Source organism: Pogona vitticeps, chromosome 3 (assembly GCF_051106095.1).
Source record: "Pogona vitticeps strain Pit_001003342236 chromosome 3, PviZW2.1, whole genome shotgun sequence".
NCBI classification, from domain to species: Eukaryota; Metazoa; Chordata; class Lepidosauria; order Squamata; family Agamidae; genus Pogona; species Pogona vitticeps.
This window is the reverse complement of record NC_135785.1, coordinates 38906485-38920493: the sequence shown is the minus strand read 5'-3', so window position 1 is coordinate 38920493 and position 14009 is coordinate 38906485. Positions and strand designations below refer to the sequence as shown.

General features: G+C 44.0%; 1 protein-coding gene across 4 annotated transcripts in view; it reads left to right on the top strand.

Annotated features, from left to right (window-relative positions):
* The window catches only part of PXYLP1 (2-phosphoxylose phosphatase 1), a 106601-nt gene that overhangs the window by 7713 nt on the left and 84879 nt on the right, over window positions 1–14009 (top strand). Inside the window, exon 1 of one of the 4 annotated variants that reach the window (XM_072995964.2) lies at window positions 9264–9329. The exons of 1 other annotated variant lie outside the window; for it this stretch is intronic. The gene's annotated coding sequence lies outside the window, so the exon portion shown is untranslated. Of the gene's footprint in view, window positions 1–9263; window positions 9330–9355; window positions 9481–10836; window positions 11016–14009 lie in introns of those variants that run through there. 2 more of the 4 variants (XM_020793163.3, XM_020793164.3) reach the window with 2 other exon arrangements.

Here is a 14009-nt window from a genome sequence, read left to right as displayed (position 1 = left end):
GCCAGTATATTCAAACAAATTCGCAGTTACTGGAATCCGCTGGGGACAGAATAAAAATTTTTGGACTCTTGCTCACAGGTTTCGATCTGCCACTCAGATATTGTACCTCAGAATTGTATAATTCTGGATCAGAACTTGACTCTCAAAGGAATTGGGAAGGAGATAGTGATCTTGCCTGTAGCAGAGGTTTTAATTGATTATCAAGGATGGCGGGGAGTTTGGCGAGTTGGGGTTTCTTCTCAAATTCCTACACCTTTTCTTATTGGCACTGACTTAACAAAGCATGTCAAGAGTGCCTTGGTGATTACTTGATCACAATCTGAACAAAGTGAATCTAGTAATGGTACTGACTCTCAAGAACCAGAGGAAAATATACCCCAAGCTGAGGCATTTTCTTTAGAAATACCTCAGAAAAGTGTATTTGCCAGGGATCAGATAGCAGATCCCACTTTAAAAATCTGTTTTGAAAAGGTGGATGACAAAGATTTAACACTTGAATGTCCTGAACGTTTCATTATAAAGTGTGGGTTGCTCTACAAAGAAAAACTGATTAATATTTCTAAAGGAGGGCCTGAGATTAGAAGCCAGTTAATGGTACCAGATAAATATGATTCAATAATTTTGGAAAAGGGACACTCAGTCTTAGTTAATGCATATTTGGGTATAATTGAAACCAACCAGAGAATAACCCAGAAGTTTCATTGGCCTGAAATAGAAAAACAGGTTAGAAATTTCTGTCAGAAAGTTGATATGTGCCAGAAACAGAGTTATAACAGTGACCAGACTGAGGTTAAGATGTGCGCTTTACCAAAAGTCTCAACACCTGTTAAAAGCATTGAAGCAGACATTTTAGAACCGTCTTTTACATCCAGGCTTATAACTAGATTATGTCAAATTTGTGGAGTAAAACACTTAGAGAATACTCCCTATCATCTGGAAAGTGATGGGTTGGCAGAGAGATTCAATGGAACCCTCATGAAGATGATTAAAGCCTATGTACCTGAGAACCCTAATAACTGGGACCAAAACCCACCGTTACTTTTATATGCATACAGATCAGTTCCACAAGAGAGTACTGGGTTCAGCCCTTTTGAACTATTAGTTGAGAGACATGTGAGGGGTCCGCTTGATCTTATTATGCAAAATTGGGATCAGATGGTTAAAAGAAACCCCCAAAATGTGATCACATGTGTAGACTTTGTGGTAAACAGCCTCGAAAGAAATTTGGATTTGGCTGCTGAGAATATAAAACCCCTAAAGGTCAAACAGAAACTGTGGTATGACCAAAAGGCTAGGGAACTTCAATTCATTCCTAGAGATGAGGTCTTTCTGTTGAGGCCCATCAAGGGGAACAAGCTACAACTGAGCTGGAACAGTCCATATGGAGGTATTCAAGAAATGAGTAATCTCAATAGCATTTTTGATGAACACCTAGACAAAATGGTTGTTCATGTAAATGCCCTTAAGCCTTCTTATAGTGAAGGAAAAATTGTGCTGTGTGAAATGAAAACAGCTGATAAAAGAGAACAGGAGTTACTTTTCTGGGAATGGAGGGGACAGGAAAAGTTCATCTCAGCGGGAGTGCAGATCAGCCCTGCTCTATTTATAGAACAGCAGAGTTTAGTTAATAAGTATCAGCAGGTTTTCTACAGCAAACCTGATGTAGCCAAAGAAATGTCACATCAGATTGATCCAGAGCTGTTAAAGAAAAGGAGCAGTGACCTCGTTCCATGGTCCTATGACAGCAAGGTGGCTTTTGGAAAGCTAAAAGAAGCAGTAACCAACCACCCTGTGTTGCATGCTCCAGACTTAAAGAAAGAATTCTTCTTCCATATTGATACTTCGAAGGCCGGGGTAGGAGCTGTGCGGTACCAGTGTGATGACAACAGAGACCAGTATCCTGCGTCCTACCTGATCCACGTGTCGACCATCGGAAAAGAGTGTTGGGCCATCGTTTATGTGATCCAGAGAGTGAGGGCCTACGTCTGGAAGAGACATTTCATTTGGTGCATGGACTACTCACCTTTTATATGGCTAAAGACTATGAAAGCCCAGAACTGTGAACTAGTGAGGTGGGCTCGCATTTTGCAGGACTATGACTCAGAGGGTAAGGTTGTCAAATGGACAATGAACTGTGTTGCTGACGCCTTATCCAGAAGACCAGAAGACAACGGATGAATTGATATGGACTCTTGCAGTATATCTGAACGTTTACTGTTATGATTTGTATTACAATGTTGAGTATATTGTTCAATGCCGTGTTATATGTTCATTTATTATTTAAAGTAAGCTTAAGTATTAATGGTAGGTATGTGTATGCATGAAAATGTGTTAAGTTTATGATAGTTATTAAAATGTTGTGTTTGATGATATATATATAGCTTTTCACCGCAAAACAACTTATTAAGGGGGGAGGTATGTGACGGCTGCGATGACGTCACCTGCCTATCAATGTTATGCTGGAGCTCATCTGCCTATAACAGGGCAGGAGGTGGGACTCCAGGAGGTGGAGCTATGTATATAAGGGGGGGAGTGAATGATGTGAGACAGTTTTTGGAGAGTTAGAGTTAGAGTGAGAGTTGAGTTAGGGCATGAAGTACTGTGTTAGTTAAGGTCTGAGTGATAGTGTGTTTGAGGGGATACTTTATTTATGTATTGATTATAGTGATTAACTTATTTACTTGTTACAATAAACAATCATTTTCCTTTTTAAAATCCATACCTTTGTCTGAGGAGTCAGATATATGTGTGTGGTTGGTGGCAGCGTGTGTTGAGAAAGAGAGTGTGAAGTGGCGTCCCCTCTGTGATGTAGGAGGAGGCGGTCACAGTAGCCAATTGTGTAAACTGTGTATCCACCCGAGACTTGATCTATCCAGTCCACACCTAGTTAGCTTGCCAATCAGGATATCATGGAGCACTTTGTCAAAAGCTTTGCTGAGTCAACATATACTATGTCTACACCATTCCCTATGTCTATCAGGGAGGTTACCTGATCAAAAAAAGAGATCAGATTAGTCTGACAGGATTTGTTCTTGACCAATCCATGTTAGTTTCTGGCTGTTACTGCATTGTTTTCTAGGTGCTTTCATAGTGATCATTTTATAATTTGTACCAGAATTTTCCTTGGGATTAGTATCAGGCTGACTGGCCTGTAGTTCCCAGGTTCTTCTCTTTTTGCCCTTTTTGAAAATAGGGACAACATTAGCTCTCCTCCAGACATCTGACACCTCACCATGATTTCAAGAAAATTATGGGCAGTGTGTTTCTGAGAGTTTTTCAGCCAATTCCTTCAATACTCTTGGATGCAGTTCATCTGGCCCTGGAGATTTTGTAACGGTGGTAAGGTGTTCCTTGAGTACTGTATTTGTTTATCAATCTCCAGCTGCAATCTTATTCCCTCCACTTGCACTTCACATTTGTCTGGAGGTTCATGATCTGTCCTATGGGAAAAGACTGAGTTAAAAATAAGAATTTTGCACCTCTTTGTCTTTTCTTTGTAATCTGTTATCATTTTTTCATCTCCATTGAGTAGCTTTGCTTTTATTTATTTTCCTTGTCTTTTGCTTCACATATATTTGAAGAATGCTTTTTATAGCTTTTAGCGTTTGTAGATAATCTCAGCTCATTCTCAGCTTTTGCTCTCCTAATTCCCTCCCTGTATTTCCTTGCTACTTCCTTGGTGACCTGGCCTTCTTTCCACTTCCTATACATGTTTTTTTGTTTGTTTATTTTCAGATCCTCCCTGAGCTTTTTGTGAAGCCATGCTGGCCTTTTTTGCTGCTTCCCATCTTTATTCTTGTTGAATTTTTTTTTGTAGTTGTGCTTTTAGAATTTCTTTTTTAAAGAAACTCCCATCCTTCTTGGACTCCTTTTTTTGCTAGGATTTCCTGCCATGGGACCTTACTCTGAAATTATTAAAACAGCCTTTTTAAAAATCCAACGTATGTGTGTGGCTACACTCTGCTTTGGTTTCCTTTGAAATCAAGAATTCTAGTAGATCATGGTTGCTCTTGGCCAGATTTCCTCTTACTGCCACTTCCTCCACTAAGTCACCTCTATTGGTTAGAATCAAGTCAAGGACAGCTACTCCTCTAGTTTCTTTCTTCACTTTTTGTAAGGGAAAATTATCAACCACACAAACCAGTCATTTCTTGGAAAGACCATATGTTACATACAGCACTGATGTTACCTGTCTGTCATGGGTTTGGAGGGAAAGTTCCATCCTATGGGGAGTGGAAGGCGGGACATCAGGAGGAGGGGCTGTACTGTATATATATGTGGAGTTTGTGTGGAGAAGAAGAGCTGAAGGAGAGCTGAGAGAAGAAGCTGGTGTGGGAGTCTGTGTGTCAGACAGGGTACTACTGTGTGTCAGTCAGTACCAACCTGATAGGTTCAGGTGTCTGTATGGTTAGCCAGAACTGATAGGTTCAGGGTCTGTGCTTTATTTAAAGGTGTTCTGTGTGAACCAAACTAGTGTATGTATGGTTGAGACTAAGCCACGTTACTGTATCTTATTCACTTGATCATTTTATTTTCCCTGTGTGTGATTTAAATAAACCTTATTCCTTTATTTGTTAAAAATCCATTCCTGGTCTGTGTGACTCCTTACAGGGAATGGTTGGTGGCAGCTTAGTGAAACTGTGGTATATCCCAGTAGGTCTGGGGTTGTCACACCATACTTAGCAGAATTTGCCTCCCAACAAATATCCAGATAACTGAACTCTCCCATCAGTACTACATTGTGTCTCTTTGACATCCTTGCAATTTGTTTTTCAGAAGTTTCATCCGCTTCCTCTCCTTGATTGTGCGGCTGATAGTAGACTCTAACAACCATGTTCCTTTTGTTTTTTGTACCAACTAGATTGATCCAGATGCTCTCAATGGGCCATCCAATCTCCTCCTGCTGTATTTCTGATCAGGAATGCATGTTTTTTACATATAGTGCAGCTCCACTTCCCTTTCTATTCTCTCTGTTGTTTTTGAAGAATTTTTGAACAATCTATATCCAATTTATATCCTTATTTTCTCCAAGGAAGCACAGTGGAGAATAGAGCTCCCAGTCTCTGGCCCTGCTTACCTGATGGGCTGACTACATTGGCCATTTAACTTGCAATTCACATCAGATTGTGTATGGATGAACTGAAACTCAGTGACTTTTCATCCCTTATCAGTAAAAGTTTTTAAAGCAAGAGGCTTTAAAGATGCTAAATTTGGGATAGAAAATAAATACTGAGGAGTGGAAGAATTTATGGAATAAAGAATTTTAATATGTACATCTATAAGAATAAAAGAAAAAAATATATACAGTGGTGCCTCAACTTATGAACATCCTGACTTACAACCAGTTCGAGTTTCAGCCAGCTCCAGCCACAAAAGTTTGCTTCGACTTGCGGCTGGAGCTTCAAGTTAGGAACAGAAAAAGGCAAGGGGAAAAAGGCAGGAAATTCAAATTGCTAACCGTTGGTAGGTGAAGAGGCTGCTTCTTTGTAGCTCTTTCACCCCAATGGTTAGAGTGAGTGTGATTGGAGGAGGCTTTGGACTGCCTGGTAAGGTGAAGCACTGCTTTCTGCTTTTTAAAAACTGTTCTGGGTGGGTTTTGCAGCGTGGTTTTAGGCTGGGGGGGTTATGTTTCTGTGCTGTGATGGGTCTTGGGGGGTTGTTTGTTTTTTGGTTTTTCCCCCATTTACGATGGGTCTTGAGGGGTTGCTTGCCTTTGGGGTTTTTGCCCCCCCATTTCTGATGGGTCTTGGGGGGTTGCTTGCTTTTTGGCTTCCTGCCCTCCATTTCCAATGGTTTTGCCCTCTTTTTACAATGTGAACTGCCTGATCTAATGATCGTAGGAATGTCAGTTCCTCTCAAGTAAGCACCCTAGGTTCCACATACACAAACAAGTTTTTAACTCACTGCTCAAACACACTATTGCTAGGGAACTTAGGATAACTAAACAAAAAGAGAGATGTGGAAGTTGCCAAATAGTGGCTTGTTAGCACCTTATGACAGCTTCTGCTGTTGGAGCTCTGTGAAAACCGAACTCTCTTCCTCTGCCAGCTTCTGCAAATTGTTGTCTGGATAGCTACAGCAATTCATTCATGGAAATCTGATTTGAAAAATTGCAGATACACAGATGATCAAACTGTATTTTCTCTACTGTGTACTTGGACCCCCTGAGCCGTCCAGTCAGCCTTGTTGGGAATTAGCATTCACATTAGCAGGAAAAAAACAGGACCTAATAGTTCTAATGGTAACTGAGGTGGAAACATTCTTGAAGTTAAGCTACTGGCCAGCGGCAGTAGTAGAAGCTGACAGCATTGGTGGAGCTTGTATAGACAACAGCAGTCACACTTTTGCTAACTTTTATTAATACTGCTATAAATAGTAACTGACTTCTGAATATCTTATACCTTGAAAATTCTTTTAAAAACACAATCCCATATGAAGCAAAAGAGTCCTGGAAAGTCAGACTCTCAAGTTGGAAGACACACAATCAATTACTGAGGACAAATATGGATAGCAAATGATAAATATGAATAGTGCCATTCTTAATAAGGCAGGGAAATTAATAAGTTTAACTAATACTTCTCAAAAAAGTGGCGGCTGGTGACCATTGTGGTATGTACAGTGAAAGGCACAGCAGCCAATTGTGGGTGAAACTAGGGGAATTACAGGGACTGCCAGAGGCAAAATTGGGCATATTACCCATGTGTACAAGCCGGAAGGCAAGCTTTTATATATACACGCACACAAAGTTAAGGCAGGTATTCAGATGCTGCCTCACTTCTACCTTATTAATTTACTTCATTGCTCAGCTATGAAGCTGCAAAATAGACTTTGCCTCCAAATTAAAAATGTTCTTTCCCACAGGCTCCCTCTCTGCTTGGTCATACTCATATTCAGTCTGCTTTCTCTTTTTGTCCCATCTCATTCTCATTCACACATTCACACAGTGTGTGATAAATCTGGGAATTTAGCAGCAGAGGAACAGCGGGACCCTGACCTTCTACCTGAGGATAGGAGACAGGCAAGAGTGGGGTGGCTGACAGTAGCCTGAGGAGGGCAGTGCCCATTTGTCTTAATGGACCAACCTGTACTGCTTAAAAGTGATCTTCCAAGCTCTGACTATCCTGCAATTTTCTGCCAGTAGCACCTTCTTCCTTCCTTTTTTCCTTCCTTTCTTCATATCAAAGTATTGCACAATTTACAATTATGGAGATATATGAACTATAGGTGAAATTAAAAATAAATTAAAATTTTGAAAATCATACTATTTTTGACAAGAAGCAGAGTACTTCAATAGTGTTATTCTGGCCATTTGCTTGGTCTTCTTTTGTACACTTTGTGGGCCAAAAATTACGTGCACTTACTGTATGTGCTGCATTAACTACATTTCTCCTGTATCCAAACAGCCCCATTTTATTCTTCTTCCTACTTCACTTCAAAGTCTATTAAGTGACTCTCAGGTGGTCCAGCTAGAGTCTTGTCCCGACAAGAGACTCTCTTCAGCATTCATCCATTAGCAAGTGTGTTGGTTTTGATCTCCATAGGCTTAGCCCAGCCCCTTCAGGCTTACCATATTTTTCCGTGTATAAGACATGCCCATGTATAAAAACCCCATTTTCTAACCCAAAATTAAGAAATCTAAGTGGGACTTAGCAAGTGGAGGGGGAAAGCAGGGATCAAAGCGCTGCAGGATCACTTTGCTCCTTGCTTTCCCCTCCACTTGTTTTTGTTCTCTCCTCAGCTTATTTCTGTGTATACGATGACACTCAATTTTTAGTCTAAAGATTTTAGACAAAAGTATTGTTTTAAACTCGGAAAATACGGTAATATTTAGAGCTTGAGATGTGTGCAGACAACTTATTCTCGATTGTAGCCATCATCTAGGGCAGTGGTTCCCAAACTTGGGTAACCCAGGTGTTTTTGGAGCGCAGCTCCCAGAAACCTCAGCCAGCAGAGCTAGTGGTGAAGGACTCTAGGAGTTGCAGTCCAAGAACATCCAGGTTACCCAAAGTTTGGCAACACACGTCTATGCGGTTGCTGCCCATGAAGTGGATAGATTTGGTGCTGAATTACCTTTTTTTGTTGTTCCTTATTTGCTAACACCTCTCGACATATTTCTGGAGGGGCAATGCCAGCTCTTTCAATGGGGGAAGGTTTCAGGTAGTCTGTAATAATCCCGCAGTAATCATTAAGAACTTAAATCCATTCTTTTGGCATGTTTTTTTTTTAAATTTTTAAATTCTTTATGGGTGTGTTGTGTACCCCAGTCTGACCCAGGCAGTTTCCTAAGTTATTTCTGGTAACAAGCTGACAACTAACCAGTAGCCAGCAGCCCCTAACTTGGGCTAATCAGAACGAAAGGACATTCTCCATTCGCAAATGGGAAGGAAATATTTTGAAATTCATATTATCCACATCTGGCAAAAGATCTGAACACTTGATGCTCCGAATCTGGGTTGGAGCAAAAAAAATAATTATAATAAATTACTCCTACAGCTCCAGGAAGAAGTGCTTGCACAAGAACAATGCAATCTGCCACTGGCAAACTGCAAATTATAGACATGGTTCCTCCTCACGCACCGCTGACCTAGAACTAGCCCCTTCGAGATTTCTCTGGGGCAGATGAGCTCATAAGAAGCACTCAAGCTGGCTACTGGCCCTCCTCAGGTAGGATCCTGCAGTCCGGCAGCCCTTAGCCCTGCCGTCTTCTCATGATGAGCCCCAAAGGCAACAAACAGCCTGTTTCATTCTTTGTCCGGTTGCTAGGAAAGGGACATTCCACACTGTTCGGTTGCAAAGCCTCGTCCGCCTCGTTCTTTTCCAAACGCCTCCTAAAACCCACAGCCCTGTCCCCGCTTGCAGGAGCGCAGAGCAGCCCCAAAGAAAAGCTCCGAGAAGGCGCCGAAAACTGCCCCGGGGTCAAGCCGCCGCCGCCACCCTTTGAAGTGACGTGTCCTCCTCCGGAGCCAGGCAGGAACCTTTCCCGTTGGGGGCCGTGCGCTCGCGCGGAGCTAGCCGGCGCGTAACACCCCCTTTTCGGAGCCGAGCCCCGCGGTTAGGTTCGGTCACAGAAGTGGGCGGGCGAGCTGAGAGCGAGCGAGCGAGCGAAGCACGAGCGGCGCACTCCGAAAGCGGGAGGTGGTCGGGCGCTCTCGTGCGCGCCCCCGCTCCGCCGCTGCGTCCTTGGGACGGCAGGTGGCGCTGCTGGGAACTCTTTCAGGGCGGCCAATGGGAGGACGAGGCGGAGCGTACACAACAGAACGAGCGAGCCCAGGAGGAGTCGGCTCAAGTTGGCCCGTGCGCCGCGACGGCGGCAGAGGAAGACGGAGGGGGTGAGCGGGTGATTGACAGAGTCAGCGAGCGAGCGAGCGAGGGAGGGAGGTGGTGGTGGTGGCGGCGGCGGCGGCGGCGGCGGGGCGGCGCTGCTGCCTGGGCGACGCCAGGGTCCTGGCTGGGCAGGGAAGAAGCCCGCGGCGGGAGCAGGTAAGGGAGCTCCGACCTCAGGGAACTCTCGGAGCGCCTCCAACGAGAGTAATGGAAGAGGGTCCCGCTCCGTCCCTTCTCTTGAGGGGGGGGGAGGGCTGCTTTCGCTTCAGCTTTCTCTCTTCTACTCCCTCCCCGCTACTACAGACGTGAGGCGGGACAGCTCCTTCCTTCCTTCCACCAGTTCTCTCCCCCCCCCCCCCCCACTCTCGCCCGCAGCTTCGTTGGAGCTCCGGCGTGGCAGCCGCGCTCTTTTTCTCACGCCGGTGGCAGCCGCCTCCCGCTCCCCCCCCTTTCCCTTGCTGTCCTCCCGCCGGTGCAGGCGCGCCGAGCCGCTTCCACGCGTGTTTGGGAGACGCGAAGCTGCCTTCCCTTTATGCTTTGTGTCTCCCGAACAGACCACTGATCAGATACTTTGGGTCTCTCGTATTTTTTGGAGGGATGGAGTTGCTTGTTAAACAGGAACCCTCCCCCCCCCACACACACACACCGTATTTCCCCGTTCCTTTCTCTCGTCTCCAAGCAGCCGCGGGTCCTTTTCCCACTTCCTGGGATAAATCCGTGGCTTCCCCCTAAATCTTTCTGCTTCACCACGCTTTCGTCTCCTGTGGGATTTTCCCCATCGGTATCACGGAGTTGATTGTCTCGGGTCGTGGAGGCGGGGAGTCGTATAGCAACAGTTTATCCTTTCTTCAGCTTTGGGACTGAGACATTTCACCGTCAAGACATATAAATAAGGTCTTGGACGTGTTTATATCCTTTTAGGTCGTCCCATATGGTCCGGACAAGATAATGGTGGTGTAAAAAGGCTGTCCTCCCTAGATGTCTTTTGAACTCCTCCTTGTTTGCTTTTCTGAACTCTTCTGTCACCGTTTTGGTTGCTATTTGGGTGCACCCCTATATCCATTTATCTGGAAGTGGTTCTTTTGGGACTTACCTCTGTGTAGGCAGATCTAAGATTGTGCTGTCAGGCGCTTAAGTTAATAGTATGGAGTATAAATTGGCTCGTGTTTCCAGGCCAGGGTTCAGAGGTACAGGTACTGTAGTAGTGGTGATGTGATTCTTGTTTGGTGTGTGGTGTTCACAGTATGGTCCCACAGTATTGTGGTGTCATGGCAATGTTGCTGTGAGCTTGAAAGCTGTGCATCATTATGTGCCTGAGGGAAGCTCCTTTGTGTCTTTCATAAATATGTGCACATCTTCCATAGGACTTATTAGATCTCTTATCTAATAGAAGGGGGGGGGGAATAAAAAAGACAAAAAGCTTGTGGCACCTTAAAGACTAATGTTATATTTTAATGCACGCTTTTGTGGACAAGTCCACTTCTTCAGACATACGCTTATACTTTCTTTCAGGCCAGTCTCGTTTCCTTTTTTCGACCTGGATGATTGCAATTCCCTGCTTTCCTGAGGAGCTGGCAGTATATGAGCAATGCTGTGACCATCTGTTGTGCATCTTTGTTTTGTGTAAAGAGGGGGAAATTATCTGGTGAGGACTGTTTGAAGAAGGAAGAGATTGCTGCTATCCTTCCTTGGTATGTCTAATACTGTATGATGATAGTGTAGTTGAGGAGATGATATATTGTGATACATTTTCCATATAAGGCTCTTCACAACTATCTATCTCTAAAAACAAATGTAGTGCTATTATTACAATCTCTTCCCCCTCAAAAAACCCTGCATACACATAGCTAGACTTAACACATTTTTTTCTTTGCTAGGGAATGTTGTAGCAACAGACTAAAGCTTCCATAGTCCTTGAGTCATTCCAAGAGCCATTTATCCCATGAATGCTATCCATTAATAGTTTTATGTTGTTTCAACTTGTCTTCAGTGTAAAAAAGCTTTTTTGGATATTTAAGGTTGAATTCTTTTATAACATTTCATTTAAAAAGAAAATTGACTATCTGCATCTTTTTTAGAAAACACTGAACAGATATTGCTGGTGCTTTGCCCAGCCAGGCACGTTGCAGGGTAAAGGTTTGCTTTACCTTACAAAATATTTATTAGTCTTTTGTGGGAGGCAGAGGCTGTGGAAGAAATCAATGGGGTAAAAGTGGATGTAGTAATGGAAGGGCTGCAAAAAAATATTGCAATTGATGGAAATTATTCCGCTGATAATATGGGCAGCAAAGTCTGCAAAGCAGCAGTTCAGAGAGCTATTCTACACACCAAGGTAGACTAAGGAGATGCAGTTGTGGATTGTGCCACCTCAGGTGGCTCAGTTATATTTTAAATCTGTACAACATAAAGAGCTCCAAGAATATGTTAAGATAGCACTTGAGGGAGAAGGCAAGGCAATACTTTTCTAAAATGATGTGTTAGTGCTCTTTGTAGTAGGAGTTCTGTTGAATAGCCTTCAAATATACAATTTTTCCACTTGGCTTCTGAAGTGGCTCTCAAGGATAACACCACATTCTTGTTCGGTCTATACATGGAGCAGAAAGATAATGGGCTGTACCACTAGACAAAATAGAACAATTAGCATTGTAAGAAATGGTTTGGACTTCAAAATTTCAGTTTTGTACAGTAATTTTCTGCTCATTGGGTACTGCTCTCACTAAATACTTTCCTTACTGTGATGATGCATTCAGAATAATCTCGTCCAACCCTTACTGTGAAGTGGCAAGGTCCATTCTGCCAATTAATTTCCTTCTTCACTCTTCTGCTTGTGAAGACCCAGACTCATAAACAGTCTTAATAGCCATGACCTGTTTTGACATTTATGAAAGGAGGATTAGAAGACACAGAATTTGTTGTTGGAGGATGGGAATGGGATGACAAGTAAAATCTTGTTAGTTGTAATCTTCTTTTGAAGCAGGTGACTGTCACAAATAGTGCAGAACATCAGATCACAGACCAGTTTGTGTGTATTTTGATGCTGTTATAATTCTCTAATATGGAACATCTATACATGAAACCACTGGCAGTCTCTGTGGATTAGTAGGGAATCTGGGCTATATGAGAGGATTCAGTACTTGTAGTACGTAAAGCAATAATTACATCAATGTGACACCAGAGCTATAATCATAAGTTATGGCTCACTTGTACAGCAGAGTGTGGTTAGGGATCTGCTAAGCAGCCAGAACCCTGATGTTGCCACCCATACTAGTCCTCCCCACTGTGCCTGCTTATAGAGTACAAGTATCAGCCATGAAGAGGTCTTTGCACTCTCAACCACTTGAGTGTTTTTTCACACAACTTAGACTCTGTGCCATTGGCATTCTATGCCATGTGCAAGGTTCTGCTGGTATTGCCATATCTACAGGTGCTTTGTCCTTCTAGATCAGACCTGGGCAAAGTGCGGCCTGAGGGCCACATACGTCCCGCAAGCTGCTCCTGTCTGGCCCTTGGACAGTTTTGAACATCATTTATAGTTTTTTGTCTAAAGTTCATCAGTTGCTTATCTTTAACATATTGCAAAAACCTCTTTAGTATTTGTGAAGATTAACAAGTTAAAAATAAAAGCAATCATAACATCACAGTTTCATTTTATTTTTAAGTAAAGTTGGTTCGGCCCCTGAACACAGTTCAGATTTTTCATGTGGCCCCCCCATAGAAATTAATTGCTCACCTCTGTTCTAGATATTCAGATTTAGTGCATGAATGTTGCGTGCAGAGCTAATTGATACATATAAGTTATAAAGAGGAACAACTGTAATACTAAATATTTAGTATCCTTCCTAAGCAAGGTGGTCGAGAGGGTGGTGGCCGATCAGCTTCAGGCGCTCCTGGATGAAACAGATGCCCTGGATCCATTTCAGTCGGGCTTCAGGCCGCGCCATGGTACAGAGATGGCATTGGTCGCCCTGTGTGATGACCTACTGAGGGAGGCCGACAGGGGCAAAGTGTCTCTGTTGGTCCTCCTAGATATCTCAGCGGCCTTTGATACCATTGACCACAGTATCCTCCTGGGGAGGCTCTCTGAGCTGGGAATAGGTGACCTGGCATTGTCCTGGCTCCGTTCCTTCTTGGAGGACCGTCCCCAGAGAGTTCAGCTTGGGGAGAGTGTCTCGTCTCCGTGGACCCTCAATTGCGGGGTTCCGCAGGGGTCGATTATCTCCCCAATGCTGTTTAACATCTACATGAGGCCGCTGGGAGAGGTCATCAGGGGGTGTGGGGCCATGTGTCATCAGTATGCTGATGACACCCAGCTCTACATCTCCTTTTTGCCAACCACAGGAGATGCCGTTCTGTCCCTTCAGCGCTGCCTGGGGACTGTACTCCAATGGATGCAGGAGAATGGGCTCAGGTTGAACCCGGACAAGACGGAGGTACTGAGGGTGGGTGCCCCCACAGCCGGGGATTTGGGAAACTCCCTCTCCTTTGGGGGGGGTGACCCTGCCCACCAAGGATGTGGTTCACAGCTTGGGGATCCATCTGGACCCAGTGCTCACTGTGGAATCCCAGGTGGCGTCAGTGGTCCGCACCGCCTTTTTTCACCTCAAGCGGATAGCCCAGCTGCAGTCCTACCTTGATGTGGGGGCGCTCACTGCCTTGGTGCATGCGCTCGTAATCTCGAGATTAGA